Raw genomic sequence first — 23,981 nt, forward strand, 5'->3', positions numbered from 1 at the left:
TCATAAGTATCAGGTCCAGTATAGCATCTTTCTTTGTTGGGTCCTCAATTGCCTGTGCCAGGAAGTTGTCTTCAGTGCACTCAAAAAACCTAGATTGCTTGAGCCCTGCTGTATTGTCCTTCTGGCAGATATCAGGGTGGTTGAAGGCTTCCATGAGGACCAGGGCCTGTGAATGTAAGGCTTCTTCCAGTTTTTTGAAGGCCTCATCTAGTTGGAAGAAAACCTCATCTACTTCTTCCTGATCAGGAGGTCTGTAGCAGATACTGGCTACAACAGCAGACCGTGTTGGTCTGCCCACTAATCTTCACCCATAAGCTCTCAACTGACTCCTGACCCATAATATTTACAACCCAAGTTTGATCCTTCAGATAGCAAATGTATTTGTCAATAAATTTTACCTCATCTTCTTTTTCATCATAGTCTGTACAGCAAAAGGCTATCAATAGGTATAAAATATGAAAATTTCGAGAAATTTTCTACTTTGCTTTCTTCATGTAGATGGGAAAATATTTTTTCATCTCCTCTTTCTTGTACTGTCATTTTGGTTCTAACCCAGCAACTTCACGATAGTGTCTAATATAACAGCCAGGACAGTTTAACACAAGCTACTGGTAGAGTAAAATAGTAGTTGGTAGGCAATATTTGTAAAGCCACTTCAAGCTGCTAGATGGCCAATTCCAGTCAAAACTGATGGACAACGTGAGTTGAAACACTAAATGCAGCTTTCAAAATCTGAACTAAAATTATAAAAAAGGGCTGTGATTTAATCTTCTGCAACTTCTTATCACTGTTGCCTCTACTGTCAAATCATTACTAAACCCACTCTACAAATGTTATATGTTGGTTGTGTAGCGAGCCTACACAATTAGTTCTGTATGTACAAAATTAAAGCCTACACTATGCATCATATTCCTATCATAGCCAGATGTTCCTTTCTGAGGTCTATATCATATGTTAGGGCCATTTCAAATGCAGCTAAATTGCCTGCAGGCTCTGTTTAAGCCAGTTCCCCACAGGGTAGTAAGAATCATAGTGATATCTGTGCCCTGGCTAGCAAATAGGTTGGAGAGTACTTTTTTTATAGAAGACGTACAGCCATCTTTCCACTGCAGCTCATAGTGCAGGAAGCATGTTTGCTTGCTCCTTAGAACAGCACACTGAGCACTGTCAAATATTACACACAGCTTTCATAATACCTTAGTTTAAACAGTAGTGGTAAAGATTCAGCGCTACCATACACAGGGTCACTGCTTGTATAGCTATTTGGTCAGTTTTAGAATACTATTAAAGAGTTTTCCATAGTAATTTATTAAAAAAACAAAGTTCTTTGTAGATAAAATTTGAAAGGGAAGACCAGTGACTACTTGATCAACTGGTATCCAGTATATAATTTCTCTTATCAAAAATCTAAAACATCCAGTTGCTTCTGCATATTCACAAGTCATCTCTCCTGACTGTAGTCTTTTGAAGATAGAATGCATTTAAACTAAAGTTGTAAGCATTATGAGAGAGCTGTACTGTGTTCAAGTCATTAAGTTACTACTTTATTAAAATATTTTTGTGGACTCATTCATGGATGCACATTTAAAATGCTAAATTTACAGAATACTGGCTCAGAAAAGATTCATGACTTCAATTTGGACACCCATCTGTTTTTCCAACAACTTTTTTTTTTTAGAGATGTCATCACTACTTTATACTTAACTTTTCTCTGAGCATTGAATTTTGAGAGCATGCTGGTTATTAGTCTCACTTGAAACGAGTGAAGCTTGGCAGGTATGTGAATACTATGTGTAATTTATTGCATGAGAAAAGAAGTGCCTAGAATAAAGCCTTCCCATATATTTTAATCCACACTTGAAAGCTATCTAGAATTTTTTTAAAACATGTTAAAAATGTAAATTTAAACTTCATGAAGTAACAGAAATCTTCTTTATGGCAAAATTATTCACTGAATTAATGGCATTCTTGCATTAAACAAAACACGTTTCTAATGATGGCTCTGGCTGGCTTGTTGCAGTTTTTCACAAGTAGTATGCTATTAGCTCTCAAAAAATCAGTGGGCAGAATTTTGCTGTCAAATATGCAAATTCAGACTGATTTGATCATTTTGTCTCAGAAAAACTTAAAACTAACTGAGGATCCCAAAGAGTTAGTCTCCCTTGGGTATGACTAATTCCAGAGACATATTTTTCATATAGATATGATCTGGACCTGAACCAAAGTCTTTATCTGTACACTTTCTAGCTTAATAAAGAAGGAAAGGGTTTAGAAGCTTAAGTAAAATTCCTCCAACCTTGATCCTAGTCTATATCAAATTTTTAGGCATATTGTGGCTAATAGACATGCTTTGAGGACCCTGAACAACTTGCCTCTACTGTGTATCTCATCCCTCCACACAGATCTTACACTGAGTCATTCTGATTTAGCTAACTACAATGACTGTTTATTATTTTCAGTGTATAACTCTTTGTTCCAGTTCACAGTCATCTGCCAAGAAAAGTATTATGGATTAGAAATAATGGATAAGAAAATAAAGATTTTTCCTAAATTATAATATAAGCTATCTCTCTCTTTTTAAAATTATTTTAAATATACAGAGTAAGAGCTGATCCTAAACCAAATGTTGCTAATGAACAGGATTTCAACTGTTGAAATAATTACAATATCCTCTGAAATACTATAGTATTTTTATGTGCATAGCAAATAAATAAAAATTATTATCTCACAGACCTGTAGCTCAAACAGCTGGCCAGAAATTTCATATATGTTGAAATGCTGCAGCTCCCAATAGCATGGGATTTGTGAATACAAGATATAAATAGACTTCTGAAAGCTCAATGTTTCATAATTTGAACATCTGTTCAGGTTATAGAACAGAAAGTTGTTCCTATGGTGAAACACTATAACCTCTGAAGTTATACTTATTATGGTAGGTAGCATATATTATTATGAATTGAGAATTACACATGCTTCATGTTTGAGTTCTTTTTTGTTTGTGCATATTGTTCCTAAATGGCCAAGGACCAAGAAGTGTGGATATCTTGTATCATGATGGATGAGGTGATTTAAAGAATATTCTCACCCAGTGTCTGCACATACAAAGAACAATACAGCTGAGAAACAGGCTATAGAACCAGTGGATTATTCATATTCTCTTGACTTTCTGAAAATGCAACATGCACTCATCTAAAAATGCTCCTGCAAACTGTTTGATATTTAAACTGATTTTGTTTATTAAATAAAAATTAAAAGTTAAACTTGTCAAGGATGTGATCATTATTTTTAGTAAGAGTTTCTATTTTCACCCAGGCATTATGCTGAAATAATAGGATAGCTTTCAATATAATAAAATTATAGCACATCTGTCTGGTTTTCGGAAAGTCTATTGGAGAATAGTAATGATTGATTTTAGGCCTTGATAAGGACACATTGTCAAATGTATGTGACTTTAAATTTGAGAAACCACAAAATGGCTTTATTCTCAGTGCCTGTAAACCTGTATGGTTTCCTCAAAGTTACTGTGATTATGTTGATTAACTCAAGAAAACACAGTTGGACCTGGAAGTTTTACTCCAGTAAAATCGTAAGAGAATATACAGAAATGGCATGTAACAGAATTGCGTATGTTTGTCTTGTGTGTACCAGAAGGTGAACACATACCCAATAGCAATACTTTTCCTGCAGTGATCATCACAGTTACAATTCCTCACTAACATGGAGCCCTTTCTAGAGACGGTAGAATGAATGCATATTAGCACAAACACTGGCTCTTACACTTTTTATTTTCTTTTATGCCTGGTCTGTGCCATAAGAATACAGGGCTGTAACTGGAAGATTCACCCAGGCTAGTGAATCTACTATGTTACTTGTATTCATTCTTAAACACAACTGAGAGCAAGTAAGTCAATTCTATTCACAGAACAGTTAACTTTTGTTGTGGTTTAACCCCAGCCAGCAACTAAGCACCATGCAGCCGCTCACTCACTCCCCCCCCACCCAGTGGGATGGGGGAGAGAATCGGGAAAAGAAGTAAAACTCATGGGTTGAGATAAGAATGGTTTAATACAACAGAAAAGAAGAAACTAATAATGATAATAATAACACTACTAAAATGACAACAGTAATAATAAAAGGATTGGAATGTACAAATGATGCACAATGCAGTTGCTCACCACCTGTCGACCTATGCCCAGTTAGTCCCAGAGTGGCGACCCCCCCACCCCCACTCCCCTCAGTTTCTATACTAGATGTGACATCACATGGTATGGAATACCCCATTGGCCACTTCGGGTCAGCTGCCCTGGCTGTGTCCCCTCCCAACTTCTTGTGCCCCTCCAGCTTTCTTGCTGGCTGGGCATGAGAAGCTGAAAAATCCTTGACTTTAGACTAAACATTACTTAGCAACAACTGAAAACATCAGTGTGTTATCAACATTCTTCTCATACCTAACTCAAAAACATAGCATCTATACCAGCTACTAGGAAGACAATTAACTCTATCCCAGCTGAAACCAGGACAAGAGAAGATGTCACACTTGACAGATTTGTTAACTTCAGTGACTGCACCAACATTAAATGACATACAAAGTATTTGCCAGTTAGAATAAAAAATTACCTGAAAGATTGGAAGTAGGTTTAATGGTAAACTTTTGCTAGAGAAAACATATGGACTTTTTTACTCTTTCAAATATTTAACAATTATAATGATTTTTATAGTAATTCTAGTACAACCTCCATGAGACATTGCCATGTGTTTACAATGTTAAGATCGCCAGTATAGGGTATTTATATTACAGTTTCTGAAGTTTTCCAGCAGCTATGTAAGAAATACAGTCAAATTCACTATAGCTTGACACATGCTATTGGCAAAGGCACCTATTTTTTCCTAATTGCATGACATAAAATCTTCAGGACAAAAAGCTGTCAATCACTCAGTGATGGACACTGTGATATCCTTTCACATATCTACTAGCCTAGGGAATATGAGACATTTTTCTTCAGAGGCTGTTGTTCACCGTATACCATCCACCAGCAATTTATCAGTAAGAGAAAGAAAGGAAGCAAAAGAGTTGGTCCTAGTGTGATTAAGGATATCTCCAAATGCCTCCTCATTCCTTTTGCTTTTGGAGCATCTGTGCCCTGGAAGCAGAGCTCATCTTCTAGAGCTAACATGTTTTTCACTACTGGTGCCTCAAACTGCGGGAAGAAGAAAGGGAGAAGAAATCAAAGAACAGAGAAGGAAACAGAAGAATGAAAAAAAGCCAGCATCATTTTGGAAAAAATCCATTAATTTACTGTCTGTGGAAGTGATACATCTTCAGTGTCTTCTGCTGGCTCAGGTCAGGCTGGACATGACCATGCTGCAGCTCTCTTAAGATTACTGGAAGCCCAGAATTTGTTACAGCTCTGTTCTTGTGAATGCCACCATTCTTTTGAAAATAGAAGTTTTGCTTTTCTGACCTTTTAGCAAAATCTACAAGAAACAAAGCTGGCTGTACTAAATGTTGGGTTTTTTAAATTAAGCTCTCAATCCAGCCTAGTAATCATGAGATTTTTAAAAAATAATCCCTTTGCTCAGAAAATGAACTCTGAAAACTAGGTGAAGTTCCACAGCAAGCAGTGGCCTTACAGTATAGCAAGGCAAAGCACCATCCATCAGCAAACAGTATATAGTGTCTAACAGACACTTAAAATAAGCACTTAAGCAGCAATTTTTCTGAAACATATCTTCCAGAGTGAGGGATAGCTCTCTATCATCCACTTCTCTGGTATTCTGTGTGAGTTTTTTCCACATAGAATTTAAATTTATTTCTGCATACAAAGTTCTGCTTAGAAAGGGAAATATTTCTGCTTTCTGTAAAAAGAACTATTTTATTTTCTTTAACCCTTGCCAGGAAAACCAAAGAGTTGAGATATATGGTTTTTTACCCTTGAATTTGCTTCAAAGGTTTGTTCAGAACTTTATATGAGTGGATCTATTGGGGTGCTTTTATTCACTCTTAAACACACTTGAGTGCAAATAAATAAATTCCATTTGCAGAATAGTTAACTTTACAAGGAAACAGGTTATGCCTGATTTGTTAATTTTGGAGACTGCATCATAATGAATTAGTATGTTGAAACTTAAAAAGATACTATGTTGAAATGTGAAAAATAGATCTATTCAAGTCCCATTGAAGTTTTTTGTAATCATGCTATTTTTTCTGAATTTCATTTAAACAATTCTGAAGCAGTTGACTACAGCAACATTTTAAATAGCCAACAGCTAATATTTTAATTCTATTGCTTCTCAGAATTTTCTTCCAGAAAAGCATTGCTTCAAAATCACTGCACTCTAGTTACTTTTTCTTGGGACGAAGTAACTAAAATAATAAAATGCAGCAATTACTGCTAATGGAAATTTTCAGGTGTCTTCCTTGAAGGGCTTGATTGTGTGCAATAATAATGAGTGTGAGAAATATAAAATACAGGATGTATTCATGGTGGCTTGAGAATTTCACTAGACTTCTGTCATTGGCTTTTTGGGGGATTGGGATTGCCTCTCGCTTTTATGAAGATTAATAGTCTCAGTGAGCAAGGTGCTCTAGGGAACACTAAAAGATCACTGTATAGTAACAACTGGTGTTCTCAGTGAATCTTTTTATGTATGAATATAGGTTTATCACATTAAAAAATCCTAATGCACTCATTTAATACTATAAACCATAGTCCAAATACTCTATATTTGTACAACTAACTGAAGTTGCTTTGAGGTTGATTTGTAATTTGAACTCATGAATAGCATGATTTTAAAATCTTAACTCTTGTACTAACTATAACCAAATTTACATTAAAATTTAAATTTTCATTATGAAATAGAGGCAGCAGTGATTTCTAATAATCTTCCCTATTTATGAAACCACAAATGCATGCCAATCCATGCTTCTTTCCCATAATATGGCTAAGATTATTTACAGCCTTGTATGGCCCACATTTGTTCAATAGGCATCATTACATGTCTACATATGGATATAGCTATTCAGCTGTATCAATTATTGTTTGTCAATTCATTAGAAAGCACACCAATACGAGTAATACATATAGATCAAAATCTTACAAACTGTATGTACCTATTCACAGAAAACAATGTCAGCGTGTTAAACGCAATAAACTACCACGCTGAGCTTTAGCTCCTGTATGCGTTTGTGATAGGGAGATGAAGAAAGAACTGCTCCATTTCCCTCCTGCCCCAGGGAACTCCATTTTATTATTGCTCACTCAGATATAGGCAGAACAGGGAGGAGAGCTTCATTGTCACAAAAAATGTTAATTTCTGTATGTTAAATGTTAGTTATCTATATGAAGACAGCAATGGAAATATAGTAATAAATCAAAAAAGTTATTTTTCTTAACTGTATACTGTTAGGTACAACAGCATATGTTAACACTGAGAATACAGATGTCCACAGTGTCATTATAAATACATAATACATAGATATTGGAAAAGAGGAATATGGAAAAAAGTTCAAAAAAGGAGGAATACAAATGCTAGGCAAGAGTATAGTTTCATAGGACAAAAAGGAATTATAAAGTTGCACAATGAGGCAGGGGCAAAATCCAATCCTAAGTCTGCCATTTAGTGCTGGTCCCACTTGAAATTGTAAATAACTGATCAGCTACATTTCCTTCTAGAGATGTGGTAAGGGGTAGATTCTCTGACTTGTATCAAAGAAAAATATATTTAGAGCACTTTGCCAGATTTATGTGAAGGTGCTCACATTTTTCTACCTTTTTTTTTCTTCTTTTTGTCTAATACAAATAAAACTAAGGGCTTTGTATGGAACATGGAGCTACAGCGTTAGTTCCATGAAAATTTATGCATTAGAACAGATTAAAGAAACCAAGCCAACCACTGCAAATTGGCACAAAATACTGGACTCTGGTGTGTCCTTTGTCTGTGGAACAATCAAATTCTCTCTTTGGTAGAGGGAAATAGTAAGAAGCTAACATCTGATTCCTGTCTTCACATTAGCTGCTTGATTAATAAGACCTGAACCTCAATTAGGCCTGCCTAAAGATACTGAACAACTAACATCCCAACCACTTTCTTATTTCTTTTCCAAATAGGTCTTGGAGCAAAAGAGTAGTGTGTCCTATAGGATAGGATTTACTAAAAGGGAACGGTAACTAAAGAACAATGCCATATTATTTTCCCCTTTAATGTCTGTAATTTAAATTTAATGTATTTATTCCAGAAGAACATATTCCTTAGTGGCAAAATATTTTCTCCCTAGACTAGAACTCTCATTCTCTTCCAATGTTTTTTTCATTTGTCTCCGTATCCCGTCATATGAAGGAGTTTTGCCATGTTGTCACTTTTAGCATCTATTTTATCGCCTGTTCTTCCCAGTTTAGGGACTTGTTCAGCAGTGTGGAACAAGTTCTTATTCTGAGCAATGCTTGCTTGTCAGTGTTATTGTCTCCAAGCTGGCCTGATATTCAGACAATTAATCGTCAGAAGAAAGGTTTGGTGACCAATCTGAGGTAGATACTTTGTCAGCACTGCTGAACCTGCTTCTGCTTTGTACATCTACTGACTTTTATATATCTACTGAAAATCTCATATAACTAAGTATCTTCTTATCCTGGAAGAAAAAGGTTGAATATGTTTGTTCATTTGTTTGACTTGGTAGTGTGGCATAGGTTTTTAATTCCATGCAGACTTAAGAGAGACATTTTCAGGAACTGTCTTGAAGATGAAAAGTTTAACTACTGTTCTTCTCTCCCTTAAGTCTGACTAAAGGTATGTGTTTCGTTTTTTCTCACTGTGTGCTACATTCTGTTAGTAAAGGCATATCTGGGTGAGGTTGATGACTCTCTCCCTCAGAAGCAGCTGAGCAGGGTCAATAAAAGCAAGCACTGGCCAAGAGGAAGACCAGGCATGGGAAGGCATCAAGAAGAAGAGAGCTTGCAGCTCCAGCAGGGACAGAGATGGCTGAGAAGAACAGAAACAGATCAGGCCTAAGAAGTGGGGAGAAGAGGACCACAGGAGATCATCAAAGTGCTTGAACTGACTGAAATCAGTCCTGGAAGAAAGGATCTGTCTTGAAAGGATAAAAAAGGCAGAGAGAAACTGGTTTATTTTTATTCTTCTCTGTCTTAAATGGTTTTTCGTTGAGCTCACTGTAAAGAGAAGGTTAATTGATCTATTTTAAAGCTCTGACCAGCTCAACATCCTGCCACACCAAATTTACAGGAAGCTTGACATTGTTAATAAAATATACCTAAAAATATCATAAAGAACTGACACTGTCCTATTCCAGATTTTGGAGTGTATAAAAAAAATCCCCTTGGACTTTCCTAAAATATGAATTCAAGTCTATCAGGAAATTAATATAATGAGAGCAAGTACTACTATCACCCATCAGTGGTTACAGCCGACACACACAATTTCAATAAAAGAGTTTGAAGGAGTTTTTTTACGTGTTACCAAAACAGTTCTGCATCATGGACTGACTAGTTTTTCTTCACACAAATGAAGGCTGTTAGTCTAGGTTTACATATTTTTTGAAAGAGCGAAGAATTTTCAGATCTTTTGGGGAAGCCCTTCTGCTGTTACTTTACAAAAAACATTAATCTGCTAAAGCAGACATTTTTGTGCTTTTACATGGGAACAGCTAAAGTAGCTCTCTGAGGAGCTCAAGCTGTCTTTCACTTTCAAAACTGTTGAAGGAATCTTTTCACCTACAAAGCTAAACACAGATATTTCTGAAACTAACTTAAGAAAATCTAGGAGGCTTTAGCTAAGATGTGGAAGACAGGCTTTCCCCCCTTTTTTTAGCATTCAGTCACCTGTAGAACATTTTACAAGGATAATGTTTAAGAAAATGAGGTGATTATGCCCTAATAGACCAAAGTAAAGAAAAACTAAGGGACCATTCAGTGCTGTCTGAAGCTGAGGCTGCCTTACCATTTTTTCACCACTGTATCCTTTTCATAATAAACTTTATGTCAGGTTTTGCAACACAATATAAATACACTGTATCTTTGACATACACTGATTGTGCAGAACCTCTTCTTTCTGGCATCCTTTCAGCATAGGGATTTTTTTTTTAATATTCATTGAGACAATTATCCCACATTTCTTTGGGTGCCTTCTTTATCTTTAGTTTTCTAAGTAGAAGAGTTGACTTCTGGTTTGTTAAATTTTGTTAAATAATGAAGTACGTTGGCACACTAAAAACCTGTACCTAAAAAAAGATTAAGAACTCAGGAGTAAGGTTCAGAAGGAGAACAGGCAAAGTTTTTACTGAATATTTAAAAGGATACTATCTTTAGCTGTCTATATTTAGCTTTTCAGCTTGCTGAAAAGCTTTTTTTGTAAGACTCTCCTAACATTTAAACAAAGATAGAAAGGAGTATAAGAGAAAAAATAGACATTAAAAAAGCAAAGGAGCTCCAACAGCCAAGATATCATATACATAATACTATGAGACTAAGATTATATTGGTGGTATAGTTTTCCAAATCTATTTTATTTTCACACAGAGAAAGGGTTCACATTTTTTACATTGGAGGTGTTGAACTTTATTTTGCAAGTTGTGTTTGGTTTCTCAGGGTGAGCATTTAGGATATTTATGAGTCATAACAAAAATCAATGGGTACGAATACTTCAGATGAGATATCATAACACAACTTCTAAATGCTACCATACTGAAATTACCATAATACAAAATCCAATAATTTTGACAGCAAGTATTGGTTTCAGCAATTTATTTCATTGTACTGGACAGGTTAAGTAACAACCCTGAGTGATAAGTTCTGAAGACATATGTAGGTACTGAAAGTCAACAGCATTTTTATATTTCTTTCCTATTAGCTAGTGCCATTGTACTTCAACTACATTCAGTGATAAACAGACAGTTTAGACTTAAACAATAGAAAAATAAATGCTTTCTGAAAAATTCCACACCACTCCTCATGAAAGAAAAACCCAGAGAACAGGCAAGTAACTAAAACAAGGTGGAGAGGAATAATAGTTCAATAATAAAATTATGAGATATATTCAATACACAGAGCCACTTATTGATACACTATTTCAACTTGTCTGAAGTCAGTGGAGTTAGCTAAATCATTATTTTAGCCAATTGCTTCTAGTCAAAAGCCTGCTTCTAAGGATGCAATGGTTTGGCAAATTTATTAGCATGCTAAATCACATCTCCATGTAAGTGAGCTCTTAGTAAAGAACTTCATTTAATGCTGTTAAGATAAAAGACACAAATCCAAACCCCATTTCATTTCTAATAGGCATTAAATATAAAAGTCATGTATTTGCTAATTAACTAACCAAGAGGATATTGAAAAATTTTGGAGTTGTATGTCAATATTTACTAAAGAGAAGGAAAATCCTTTAAGAGGTTGACCTCACTTACGTAAGCCCATCAGGGTACGTTGTGGAAATACCTGAAGTCTTCTATGATGTCAAAGGACAATCATACCTGACTATTTCTCTTACTAGTTTATCTCAAATAATTATTGCTTGGAAATTTTATTCTGTGCTGTGTGAAAAATCCCATCATGCAGGGGAAAAAAAAAAGCAACAAGCAATAAATGAATTCCCCTCCTGACTGTAACTTCTAGAGCCTGGTCAAACTAGAGCCAACATTTGTGGAAATTTTATCATTCAGACTGATGACAAAAAACCAGATTATTTAGTTAAGATTAAAGTGTAGATATATTCACTAACTACAAGTATAACAGTATATCCAAGCCAAGAGTCCTGTTTCCATATTCTGTCATAAGCAGTTAACTATCGGTTGACCCATAGGTTACAATGCCTAAATGGGGGACATTCCAAACATTTTGTAGTATGAATAGCTTAGGTAGGATTATAGTTCTTTTTCTAAATATTATATTTAAAATTATTTAAACAATTTTAATGTTTTTAAACATCATCAAGAATCCTGTTGCAGAATAACTAGCTGATGTACATGTGCATCAGTACTTATATCATTGTATACTGTAAAGGTATAGGCATGAATTTAGGATAGCTTCATTATTTGCCTGCAGTGAAGTCGCAGTGTATATTTTAGGCTTCCCAGAAGAAATACTGAAAAAAACCCCTCATGCCTTTATTTGTCTAAAGAATTTAAGGAATAATGACTTAAGAATATTTTTTAAAGTTCTATAAATTCTTTATAGTCAGTTTGTCCCTGTTATTTTATCTGTTCTGCCAGCTGCTTTTGTAATGAAGAAACTAAATTGTACAAAGATAAGAATCCTGAGAAGCCTTAAAATAAATGAAAATATTTTTATGGTCATTCAAATATCATAAATGTTAAAGTTTATCTTAAGATTTCTATAGACTATTGCTACTAGCAATGGGGATATCATTAGAAAACTGAGGAACTGTTTTCTCCAAATCCATTTTAGTTCTTAGAGCACTAGAAATTAGATCTTTAGGAGGAAAAAAAAAAGTTTAGGTGCAGAGGAATTATATATTCCCCCAACTTTTTGATACAAATTAAAATACAGATTTTACTTAAGGTAGTGCAATATCTTCATTCCTTCTTCTCTAACATAAAATGTCAGCTGTAGCCTGAGGTTTTATCAGCAAGCTATTTTAAAATGCACATCTAATATAAGCAAACAAACATTGTTTCTGAGTCAATTATTCTATACAGGTGCTAAAATGTGATAATTAACTACCTGTATGAGTCAGGGCAATAATGAATAAACTGCCTGCTTCCTTGATTTCTTATAAATCTATCCTGTTTCATATATCTAAATCTGTGTTATTTTAAATAATACAAAGGGGGAAAATAAACTAATGCTTCTAAGCTTTTGACACACCTGCATTGTCAAGGCTATAATTTTAATTGCTTGCTGCAGCAATCCTGAATAGATTTCTCACACCGACATGCTCTAAGAAAGTTGTCTGAAACCTAAATTGTTGCTTTGTCATATTGTGAATTTGCTTGACACTCAGTGTAACCAGTTTAGGTTTAATTTGTATTTCTTACCATGTTTTCACACCAGCGTGGCAGGTGCAGAACTCTGCAGTTGGTGTAGGTGCTCACCAAATTACAAAGGCACATGCTAAGAAAGCGGTTCTCCTGGCAGGCTGTGGATATACATAGGCACAGGAGGATAATGTAGGTGTTCCAGTGTTGGACTAGAACAGTCTATTCTGGTCCAATAGCTGGAGTAAATTTCTCAGTGTTTATAAAACTTTTTACAGAGGAAAGGAACTACGGATCATGGGGTCTTCACTCTCTCTTAATCCAGAGTTGTTGTTTTCCCATTTCGTTTTTATAAAGAGGAATAGATAAACATTAGAGAAGGTATTAAGATCCTTGGCATTGCTGCCATGTGTATAGAAGTTCCATATCTTTGTCCTTTTAGTTTCCAGTGCTAAATGCATTTCTGATGCTATAGAAGAGGAAGATCTCTTGATACCATCAGTTACTTTCATCAACAAAACCCACTAATATTGCAATTAAAATAGCACTTATTCTAGTGAATTCCCCATGATACTTGATACCATTTCACTTGTCCCCCTGTGGTCTGGGACCATTCAACTTCTGGATTATTGCTGTAGCACAATAGGGAAAATGAAGAAATGAAAGGGAGGCAGGAAGAACTGGAGGCAGCTGGGTCTTTGATAATGACATAATGGAGTACCCCCTAAAAATCATAAAACTGCTAAGGTGGGAGTGCAATATGATAATCTTCTCTGTATTTTCACCTTTTTTAAGGAACTTGGGACAAAGAAACAGGAAAGGAGGGGAAAGAAGGGAGGAAAAAGGCTTCTGTCAGAAATGTAAAAGATTTGGGGTTGTAAGGTGGTAAGGAGAGAAAAGATGTGGTGATGGAATTAATGAGAGAAGGAAGAAAAGGAATAGAGAAATAAAGAATGGACAGAGGAAGGGAGAGTAAATACACATGTGTTTAACTATATGTAAGTGATATTTTCTATAGTGCTATTTTTCAGTTTCCTGGCAGATGTCCTTCCATTGCTGATTTTAGGAGAAAGAACTGGGAAGACTGTTTTAAGAACTCATTTCATTAGCTTTGCTGTCTACTGTGGACTCTGTAGTTAAATGTGGGATTCGCTGAATGACCACCTATACTGTTATTAGTCATAACAGAAAGAAAATTCATTATTTTGTACTCCTGAGAGTTTGTTTAACTTCTTTTTCTTCCCATGAATAATTCTATGGACAAATTCAGCCACAAAATCCTGTTACATAAAACTGACTTTCAAAGAGATTCAGGAAAGGGATTTAATGTTTGCAATATTATATACAGTATGCTGTCGGTTATGTGGTTGAACCTTCACTCTCCTGTTTTCTCCTACTTGTTTTCTCAAAATACGTATTAGAACTTGGAAGGGAATAGGCTGTATCTTCCCATTTTCTAGCACTGATGCTAACTGATATATGAGATTTTGTACAAATACCAAACATAATTATATTTCATAAGCATCTGTCTCTGCCTTTTCCTGCTTTTTCCCTTTCGTTTGTTTTACTCTCTGAACTGTATTATTAGTTTTATTTATCTGAGCTGTGATATTACTGTGATAGTACCATTTTTGTCCTTCCATTTTTTTCCAGTCTCCAATGCAAATACAGTTGAAGGGGGAAAAAAGTACTCTTACGCTGATTCTCCTGCGATGCAGTTCAGTAGCGTGATCCTCTGACATCAGCAGTATTGTTATTCTAATTGGTTTCATACAGCTTGCTGAACTGTGATGACAACCTTAGTGTTCTGTAACACCTAGGCAATACCTTGTTGGAAAACAGGCTGTTCCACAGGATTTTTTTTCCTCCCAAATGTATCATAGAAGTTAGAGATAGAAAAGATCAAATCAGAAGTGGTAATATAATTCCCTTCTGTAAAAATGGATAAGTTACTCAGGCAAATCTATTTGGTCTCTGAAATATTGTCATCATGGTAGAAGGGGCTGATGTTCAGAGCGAATGTATGTCCTGACCTTGAAAACACACCAGCCCGGTGAACTGTAGAAAGAACAGTCAAGGCAGATACCAGAGCCAAAACTAGGGTCACAGAACTCGAGACATCCACCACTACATCTGCCTGCTCTGGTTTCTAACTTCCACCTGCAAGACAGCAGGGTTTGTTGATTCACTTCAATGTCATTACAAGCCTTCTTGATATTTTATGTTATGACTAAGTTCACCCTTGTCTGCGTGGACAAAAAGAAACTAAGTTAAGAATGATTTAAACAGTATTCCACGTAACCGGATTAGTTGTCATGGCTTCACGTTTTGGTGAAAAACATCCATAGAACTGAAAAAACACATATTTAAATGGGGGACAAAACTACAGCAATATTCATTCTGAGTATCAGGAAATATGCATATGGGACTTCAAACTTTTGTCAAACAGCAATTAAAATGTTTATTTTATCAACATCTATTGCAGATTTCTCAATGAAGCATTTAAAAAACTGAATTGTTCTGTTTCAGGACTACTTATTTAACAAGAGTCACTTTCATCTATTATTTCTATATTATAAAACTACAAAACTGTATGACAGTGCCAGTTTAATACGATCTTGTTACCAAAATAAATACATATTATCTAGATATTACTCTGATAAAATTTTAGAGGTTTCCATAAAAGAACAGAAGTCTTGCTCAATTTGCTGCTCCTTCTAAAGCAAAATATCTTGGACATGAACCTACTATGTAGAGTCTCAAAGCAAAATATTTCATGGCACTGCATAATGTAACAGAAAGAAGAGTGTACCTTGAGGTTCACTGGTGGCTCTGACTGCTATTATTCAAGGTCCTTTTTAAAACTGCACTTCTTAAAAATCCTTTAAAAGACCCAAACCCATGCCACCTCTAGATTTTTAAGTTTAGATCCACAAAAGGTCTTCAGTCAAATCCTGCTTACTCCTACTTCAGGTGCCTAAATGTACAATGGTAGTCTAGGCCTTTTCTTCACTGCTGTTTTCCCCGGGTGCTTTATATTTCATGTCATATAAATTCATCCAGTGGATAGCACTACCCTTCTTGTCATACCCAGAAATACCTCAGTCTTGCCAGTATTGAGATATTCAATATCCCATGCACTACTAAATCTACTGCCTAGTACAAACTAAGTACTCCTATCATGTGAGAGGTCCAATACAAGAGACATTCCAAAGCAGCCCTGACATGTCATACAAAACTGCCAGGGGCAAGGTACATCCCCACGCCTGTAGCACTCATCCAGCATATGGATTCAATTCCTTTCTTTGCCTGACAGTAAAACTCACATCACTTTCCTCTCATGACTGAACCACCAAGAATAGCGCTGCCAAATATTTTTAGACTTTAAGAAGAGCAGTAGCTGTCTCACTCGCATGTGTGCCATGGGACTGCAGAAAAAGATGATAGGTGCTAAAGTAACAGCAAACTGTATGCCATTTGGCATATCTGCAAAACTACTTAATCACATCTAAATACCATTTGGCTACAGTCAACTTGGACCTGACACCAAAATCCTCCATTGCTTTATTCTGAGTATTATATAATTCCTCACTGCCATTTTCTGCCAATTACTCTTTCATGCATCTAATTTTCTTGGCCAGAAGATGGCATAGGCATTTCAAATTAAATTGTTGCTGCAGCTTCACTGGAAGTTTCTGTATGGTAATTAGTATAATCTAAATACAGTATAACATTTTCTTTTCAGGGTGCATCAGTATGATCTTTCATTTATGCTGTGCTGATTATGTCAATTTTTCCTCAACTTGCAGCACACTGGAATAAAGTATTACAGTATGGATTATTCTGATAACATGGTCTTTAACAAATCTATTCTTCCATATCTCTCCAATATACTGTTATGTAGTTCTCCAGCTGTCCAGACCCGTAAGATTCAGCACCCTGTATTTCTATCAACTGCAGTTAAAAGTTGAGGTTACTTAGGTCATTGCAGTATCTGAACTTGTCTGTGACACTCAGAATCTCTACCTTAGTAAGATTATAAATGAGTTCAAACCGTAAATATTTAATACTCTTTCCTCAGTGCTAACAAGGTACCTGCCTGACATCATTACAGCTGTAGGCAATTACTGTGTCTGTAATTACACAGCTGGTTTCATTACTGTCCCAACTAGATGACAGAGGGTCTGAAAATCTCTTCTATTATGTGACAGAAGTGTACATTTGAACGAGGCTTTAAGAAAATCGCTAAATAATACAAAGGTTTTTTTCAGCTTAAAAGGAAAGAGAAAGGTTTTCCTACATTTGCTTAAAGCTAAAAGGTTCATTGTGGGCTTTAAGCCATTCAAATTTCCCTGCATCACCACCTGCAGCATCAGGGTTAATTTGCTAATGTGAAGCAAAACCCACAGGCCCATCACGCTATTCAAATTTAATGTGCACGTGGACTTCTTGATTCAGGCCAGGTTTATAAATAGTGCCTTTAGTTTAAAAATAGACTTTTCAGATCTAGGGGAGTTGATATTATGATCTGTAAAGTGAATGAAGCTCCCAGGAGTGACTGGAGCTTATGCAATATTTATTCCTACATTTTTGCTCAGCTGCTTTCTGCTATTTTGATGCTGAGCTGCAAGGACTGTTAGTTTCTTAAGCCTTTCAGATCTTTCTTCAGTGAAGCTGGGACTGTATGCATGCTTGCTTGTCTAGGTAACCTTACTTGGCTTTGGGATTTTGCCTAAAAAACAGTGGTCATTGACCCCACTTACAGGTATTTTCATTTAATAATTTTTCTTGCACAGGACCTTTGTGGAATCCCAAACTGTGCTGCCAGGTACAGCAATTTTCCAATATTAAATTGATCCCAGAAAGATTATGGACAGGTCTTTTTCTTGAAATGTTATGACTGGTTAAGGTCCCAGGGAGAAGGGTTACTGAGCCTGTAGAGCTAAGCTTTGTCTCCAGATACATGAACAAGGTTATTTTATTAAATTTGCATTAGGCACTCATAAAAACAGCTTTCACTCCTTGATTTTGTAGTTTTTTGTGATGTTTTACAAGTGAAATACTGGTGCTAATGCAACAACATTCAGTGCAAAAATGTTCATGGAATATGAAACAAATCTGGTGTTAATATTTGTCATTGAGACACCATTTTGTGCATGGAAACAGCCATGAGAGAAGCAGAGGTCTAACAAAATGCCTTTCTAAGGAAGAAGTTCAGCTCTTAGTGGCAAAATGAAGCATATCGTATTGAATATTATGCTTCGCATTCTAATTTTGCTTTCTTTATAAACTAGCCCATTGCCTTATTTCATGTGATGTCTTGTATTCTAGAATCAGAGACTTATTCACTCCTACCATTCAGTTGTGAAGGGGAGTTACTAGTTTTCTAAACCAGGTGTTTTGCCAGCTATCTATCAATGCTGCCACTTTTGCTAGAAGTAAATGTGTCAGTATGACGCTGTGCTCAGTTATAACTATGAGGTACTACATTTAAATTTTCTACTGCTGCAGGTATTCAGTGGTGTGCACGTAATCTTAGTCTTGTTTTCAGCCAGCAGCATAAAGCCCCAGATTAACATTCTGAGCAAGGGCTGGATTAATGAGAAACATTTCAAAATGCCAAAAAAAAAAATCTGTAACCTATCCTTGAAGAAAATCAGTGGAAGTATTAAAGTGATCAGAAATCAGTGCTTTAAAATGTAAATAAAAACTTTGGTGCCATTAAATATATAAAAACTGTGGACATAAGCATCTTGGCAATATGGTTTTTGAATACATCACAACTTCTAGAAAACGTGATCTAAATTTATAGCAAAGCATCCTGTTAATTAAGCTTAGTTATGAAACAATCAGAAATTACTGTTAGCATATCTGGCAATATCTGACAGGTGATTAAAAGACAGTAGATAAGAATGGCACGGACCTGGAAGTTAGAAATTAAGTTTGATCTTGTAACTGGTCCAACACTGTAAATGTTTATACTATCCTCTTTCCTTAAAAATATACTTAAGTAAACATTAGAGGTCTGAGTCGATGGCCACTGAAACAACAGCTTCATATGTGAGTTCAGTGATAGCTGCATGTACTGTTTAGACTTACCTAAAAGCAAAAGCATCTCCAGTTAGCATAAAGGCTTTAAATCCCTCTTTGCTAAATTTGGTGCAACCTGAAGCGCTAATGCATAAACAGGAAATGTAATGTTATATACTTTAAAATCTAGCAACATGATGAAAACACAATGGTGTCTGGAAAACATTTGTTGTAAAAAGCCAATACATTATCTACACAGGAAATAATTTGAAATAGATGCATAAAAATAGTAACGTAGCAACCAGTATTAAAAACTGCAGAAATATCTTGGAATAAAAGGAGGAGAAATAGTAGCCTTACCAATGTTGCCAGCAAAATTACTCTCTAAAATTCATTCAGATTTCCTTAGTACCAAAAAATTAGCTGGAGTCCCCAATACTTTAAAACACTGTTATTTTGTTCCATAGATAAGCTGTTTCCCTTTTTTACAATATATTTTTTTGCCCGGGCTAAAAGTTTTACAAGAGTTAAAATACTTCAAAGTCTCAGCACTTGAGGAAAGAGTTCTGTAGACCACATCTCTCTCAGTTCTCCTAAAATTGCAGAAAGAATTAGTCCTTTTTGATCTGCTGGCAAAGTGCTCAGCCCTCCAGTCAAAGTCTATGGGAAGCATTCAGCACCACTTAGACTAAGTAACTGTAATTTTTTTCCATTGATATTCTGCACTTATTTAAGTTGCTAGAAATTTCTGGAAACTTTCTAATTCCCAATAACTTCAGGACATACTTAGCACTAAATCTAGGGAATGACAACCCACATAGTAATTTGTATGTTATGCAGATACAAGTTGCTACTGATACAACTACATCATGTAGTTCTTAGATACTCTATATATTCATTTTGACATCATGACAATTAATCCCATAAGAATTATTTTTTTATAATCTGTCAGGGTCACAGATTTTACACTCAGTTTATGTTGTATTTTGTTCTTGAATAAGTCAAATTTTCTAGGAGAGCACTTGTTCATTTTCTGTTGCTTTAATGCAGTTTTTTATTCAGCAGGTAGGTCTGAGGTTGCTATGTGTTTGCTGAGTAGAAAGGCATCTTTTTCCATAAGGGTGGTGAAAATATTTAATGGAACATTGCTTTAGACAGCATCTAAAAGCATAGCCTGGTAAAGCTGGTTACCTTAAGAAAGAAGATTATCTTTCTTCCCACATACATTCGTAGCACAACATCTGCTTAAATTTATTAAAGCTTATTTGACTTATGTCAAAGTCAAGAAATTCAACCTCTACCTTCTTGGTTCAGCCAACTGGTATTAATGCACAGTAATGCATTCTTTCGTTACATAAATCACATTTTTTCACAGCAATATGATCTCACTCTCTAAAGAGAATGAATACTTTTTGTTCAAGGAAGAGTTATAAGATTTTGATTTTGTGGCTTTTTTAAAGGGTTTGATATGGAGCTTCAGTCTTTGTTTACAGCATTCTATTCAAACCCAATTCTGAAGATAAAAATTAATTTTGTCCTGTATCTTTTTTTATGGTACGCACCTCTATAATACCAAGTGTTCCACAAACATAAGAGTTTAATTTCACAATATACCATTAAATATATGGGAATTTCATAAAATAGTAATAATTTCCTCTGATGGTGGGTGCCTAAATCTGAGATCATATTTTTTTAAATTGTATATTATATAACATATGAAAGCTCAACATCATTTCAGATCTGACTTCAGAGTCTGAAACAATGAACCTCAAAATATACAACAAACATACTAATCCCAAATACATTTTTACTTGAATTTTCTATTCTATCTTAATGACAAAGTTTCTGTGCTCACAAGGAAAATGTATCTGAACTCAAGTTTGAAGATAACCCTTCCTGAAAGGCAGGTTAAAAGTCCTCTCTGCAAGCAGGTAGCTGGTTTCCAGGCAGTTTCTAGCCCAATGCCTTGGTCATCCAGCTGACATGCTAACCGTGAGCTGCCAGCCTGGGACTTGGTTTCCAAGTTCATGATTTTTTTAAAAAGACAAGCTCCCACCCAGGATATCCTGCTAGCCTCCAATTTCCATATGAAACAGCTTGTATTTCCAAGACTTTCAGTTTGTTACTCTATAGCAGCCTACTGAGAAGATAAGCTGGGACAACCATGGTGCATCAGTTTATGGAAGCCTGAAATTTGGCTGATTCAGAGATAGAGCTCCTACTCTTCCCAGACTCAGTTGTCTCCAAAGCACGACGCTGCTAAAACTATTCAGAGAAAATATACCACCTGTCTTCTTTCAACAAAGGGAACACCCACCCACACTTTTAACTTTGTTCTTATAGCTGAATCTTTTGGCTCAAGTGGGTAAATAATGGTAATATTAGCAATGTTAATGGAGAGCACCAGAAGTTTCAGTGGATGGCAGAGCGGGAAGCTTGGGATGGGCAGTGTCCAGCTAAGCAGAAAATTTATAACCAAATATAAATAGAATTATTTTAAGTATTATGTTTAAATAAGTGTCCTGGTTCTTTGTCCCATCTGGAGTTTATATGGTGCCGTTTCATCAAGCCTGCAATATTCTGGGCAGGGAAAAAAAACCTGCCAACAGCAACTTTTCATTCACTCTCCACTTCTTGAGTCATAAGATAAACACAGAGGCCTGAGTTTCATATAGTTCTCTTTATCCATTCTTGTACCACTCACCACTATGTCAAGGGTAAATTCTGAAAGCAATGTTTTTTTTCCCTTGTCTTCTTTTGCTTAAAGGAGCTCTGCTGTTTGTGCTGAAATGATCTGGCATTCTGCCAAAGCCTTCAGGATAAGCATATTTCAGTCTGGCAGTGAATTCCCGGGCAAAAGAAGAAAAAAACTACAGACACTATCAAGTGAAAGTTATTTATAAATCCAGATGCAAAATCTATGAAAACTAGTGTAACAATCTTTTAACTGAGGCCATTTCTCCCAGCTGCTATTAGTATAAATATCAAATGTGGTACTTTGTGCATGTATCAAAATTTAAACAAAAGAGAATAAGTAGCATCCTGAGCCAGATAATTTCTATGTTTTTTCTGTAGATGTTTGCAGATTTAATATTTTTACCTGGCCATTTAAAGCATGAGATTAATGAGAGAGTATGCATTTTAAGATGTTTGAGATAATATATTAATAAAATAGTTTTGAGAATTATAACAGCTAAAATGCCCTATTGGTCCATAAATACTTTTACCTTTTCTTTTAACCTATTTTTATCTATTTGTATTTTGTCTGCTCAAAATAAATGCATAAAACAGTCCACCAAACCCACTTTGGATTAATAATGAAATTCTACGTCATCTAAAACTAGCAGTACATTTTCTTATAGGTTGCAATTGAAGCTCGTATTTCATCTTCAGTGTATAATCTCAGAGTTCCAAAATATAATCCCAAATGCACACACACCTATGTATACATGCATACACATGCATTTAGAAACCTACACACATGTATATATATATACACATTTATAGCTTTCTGTAGATATGGACATGAATAACTAGACCAATACATGTAGTAGTAATTTTTAAAAAATGAATAAAAGCTATATCAATGTATCTTGTGACCTTCTTAGAAACTGGAATGGTTGGGAGGCATTCAGATGAGTTATCATTTAAGCAACTAAAGAAAGAATATATAATTATGCTCAAAAGATTAATTCAAAACATCTAGTTATGATGGGTTCCATTGTTTTTGAAGAACAGAGAGTGGTTCTATCAAGAATTAACACAGTCTAAAATAATCTCCCTTTATTTTAATTAAAAGATGAACCAAGAGAATAGATCATTGCTTAATTTTCCAGTTTGGAGGCAGAGAAGAATGTGGCATCAATAGTGACTGGGAACTGTCTAGGTCACTGCCCGGCATCACGTCTTTTACTGAAGAGTATGTCTCTCATACTTAGGAAAGACAGCTAAGCCTGTGTTCAGCTAGACTCTGAGAAGTTTAGTTAAGTGCTTGTCATGGTTTAACCCCAGCCAGCAACTAAGCTAAGTAGCATGCAGCAGCTCACTCACTTCCCCCCAACCCAGTGGGAGAGAATCAGAAAAAAAATAAAACTTGTGGGTTGAGATAAGAATGGTTTAATAGAACAGAAAGGAAGAAACTACTACTGATAATAACAATAATGAAATGATAATGATAATAATAAAAGGATTGAAATATACAAAACAAGTGATGCACAATGTGATTGCTCACCACCCACCGACTGACACCCAGTAAGTCCCCGAGCAGCGATCCCTCCCAGCCCCACTCCCCCCAGTTTATATACTAGACATGACATCACATGGTATGGAATACCCCGTTGGCCACTTTGGGTCAGCTGCCCTGGCTGTGTCCCCTCCCAACTTCTCCTGCCCCTCCAGCCTTCTTGCTGGCTGGGCATGAGAAGCTGAAAAATCCTTGACTTTAGACTAAACATTACTTAGCAACAACTGAAAACATCAGTGTGTTATTAACATTCTTCTCATACTGAACCCAAAACGTAACACCATACCAGCTACTAGAAAGAAAATTAACTCTGTCCCAGCCGACACCAGGACAGTGCTAGCCAGCAGATTCAAAAAGGGTCACTTTAAAAGTCATGTTACAGTCATGGAAGCTGGAAATAGAAATGGGAAAAAAAAGATTTTCATTTCAGGAATGGAAAATTTCACAGATAATGTAAGGAAAAGAAATTAAATTAAATATGGAAGGTAAATGTGAGTTTTGAAATGTATTAGTAATCGTATTATTTCTGCTGATTTTTCAAGAGACTATCTATTTAAAACCAAAGCAAAGTTTAAAGTTATGAATTCTGAGTCTGTGTGATTGGAAGAATCCAAATAAATGAGATGATAAAAATATTAGGTCATGGTAATTAAACTCAAAGACAGTTTTCTTTTAAAAGGTGCATCTTTAAGTTAAGCTACTTCCTTTTTAGATTAAAAATGAGTGTCTTATTTCTGGTATATGACAATGGATTTTGATCTAGAAA

At 35.6% G+C, this 23,981-nt stretch overlaps 1 protein-coding gene across 1 annotated transcript in view; it reads left to right on the top strand.

The window, feature by feature from the left end:
- The window catches only part of MTNR1A (melatonin receptor 1A), a 62,108-nt gene that overhangs the window by 32,729 nt on the left and 5,398 nt on the right, over nt 1-23,981 (top strand). The window lies entirely within an intron of this gene.

This window comes from Aquila chrysaetos, chromosome 1 (genome assembly GCF_900496995.4).
Source record: "Aquila chrysaetos chrysaetos chromosome 1, bAquChr1.4, whole genome shotgun sequence".
Taxonomy (NCBI): domain Eukaryota; kingdom Metazoa; phylum Chordata; class Aves; order Accipitriformes; family Accipitridae; genus Aquila; species Aquila chrysaetos.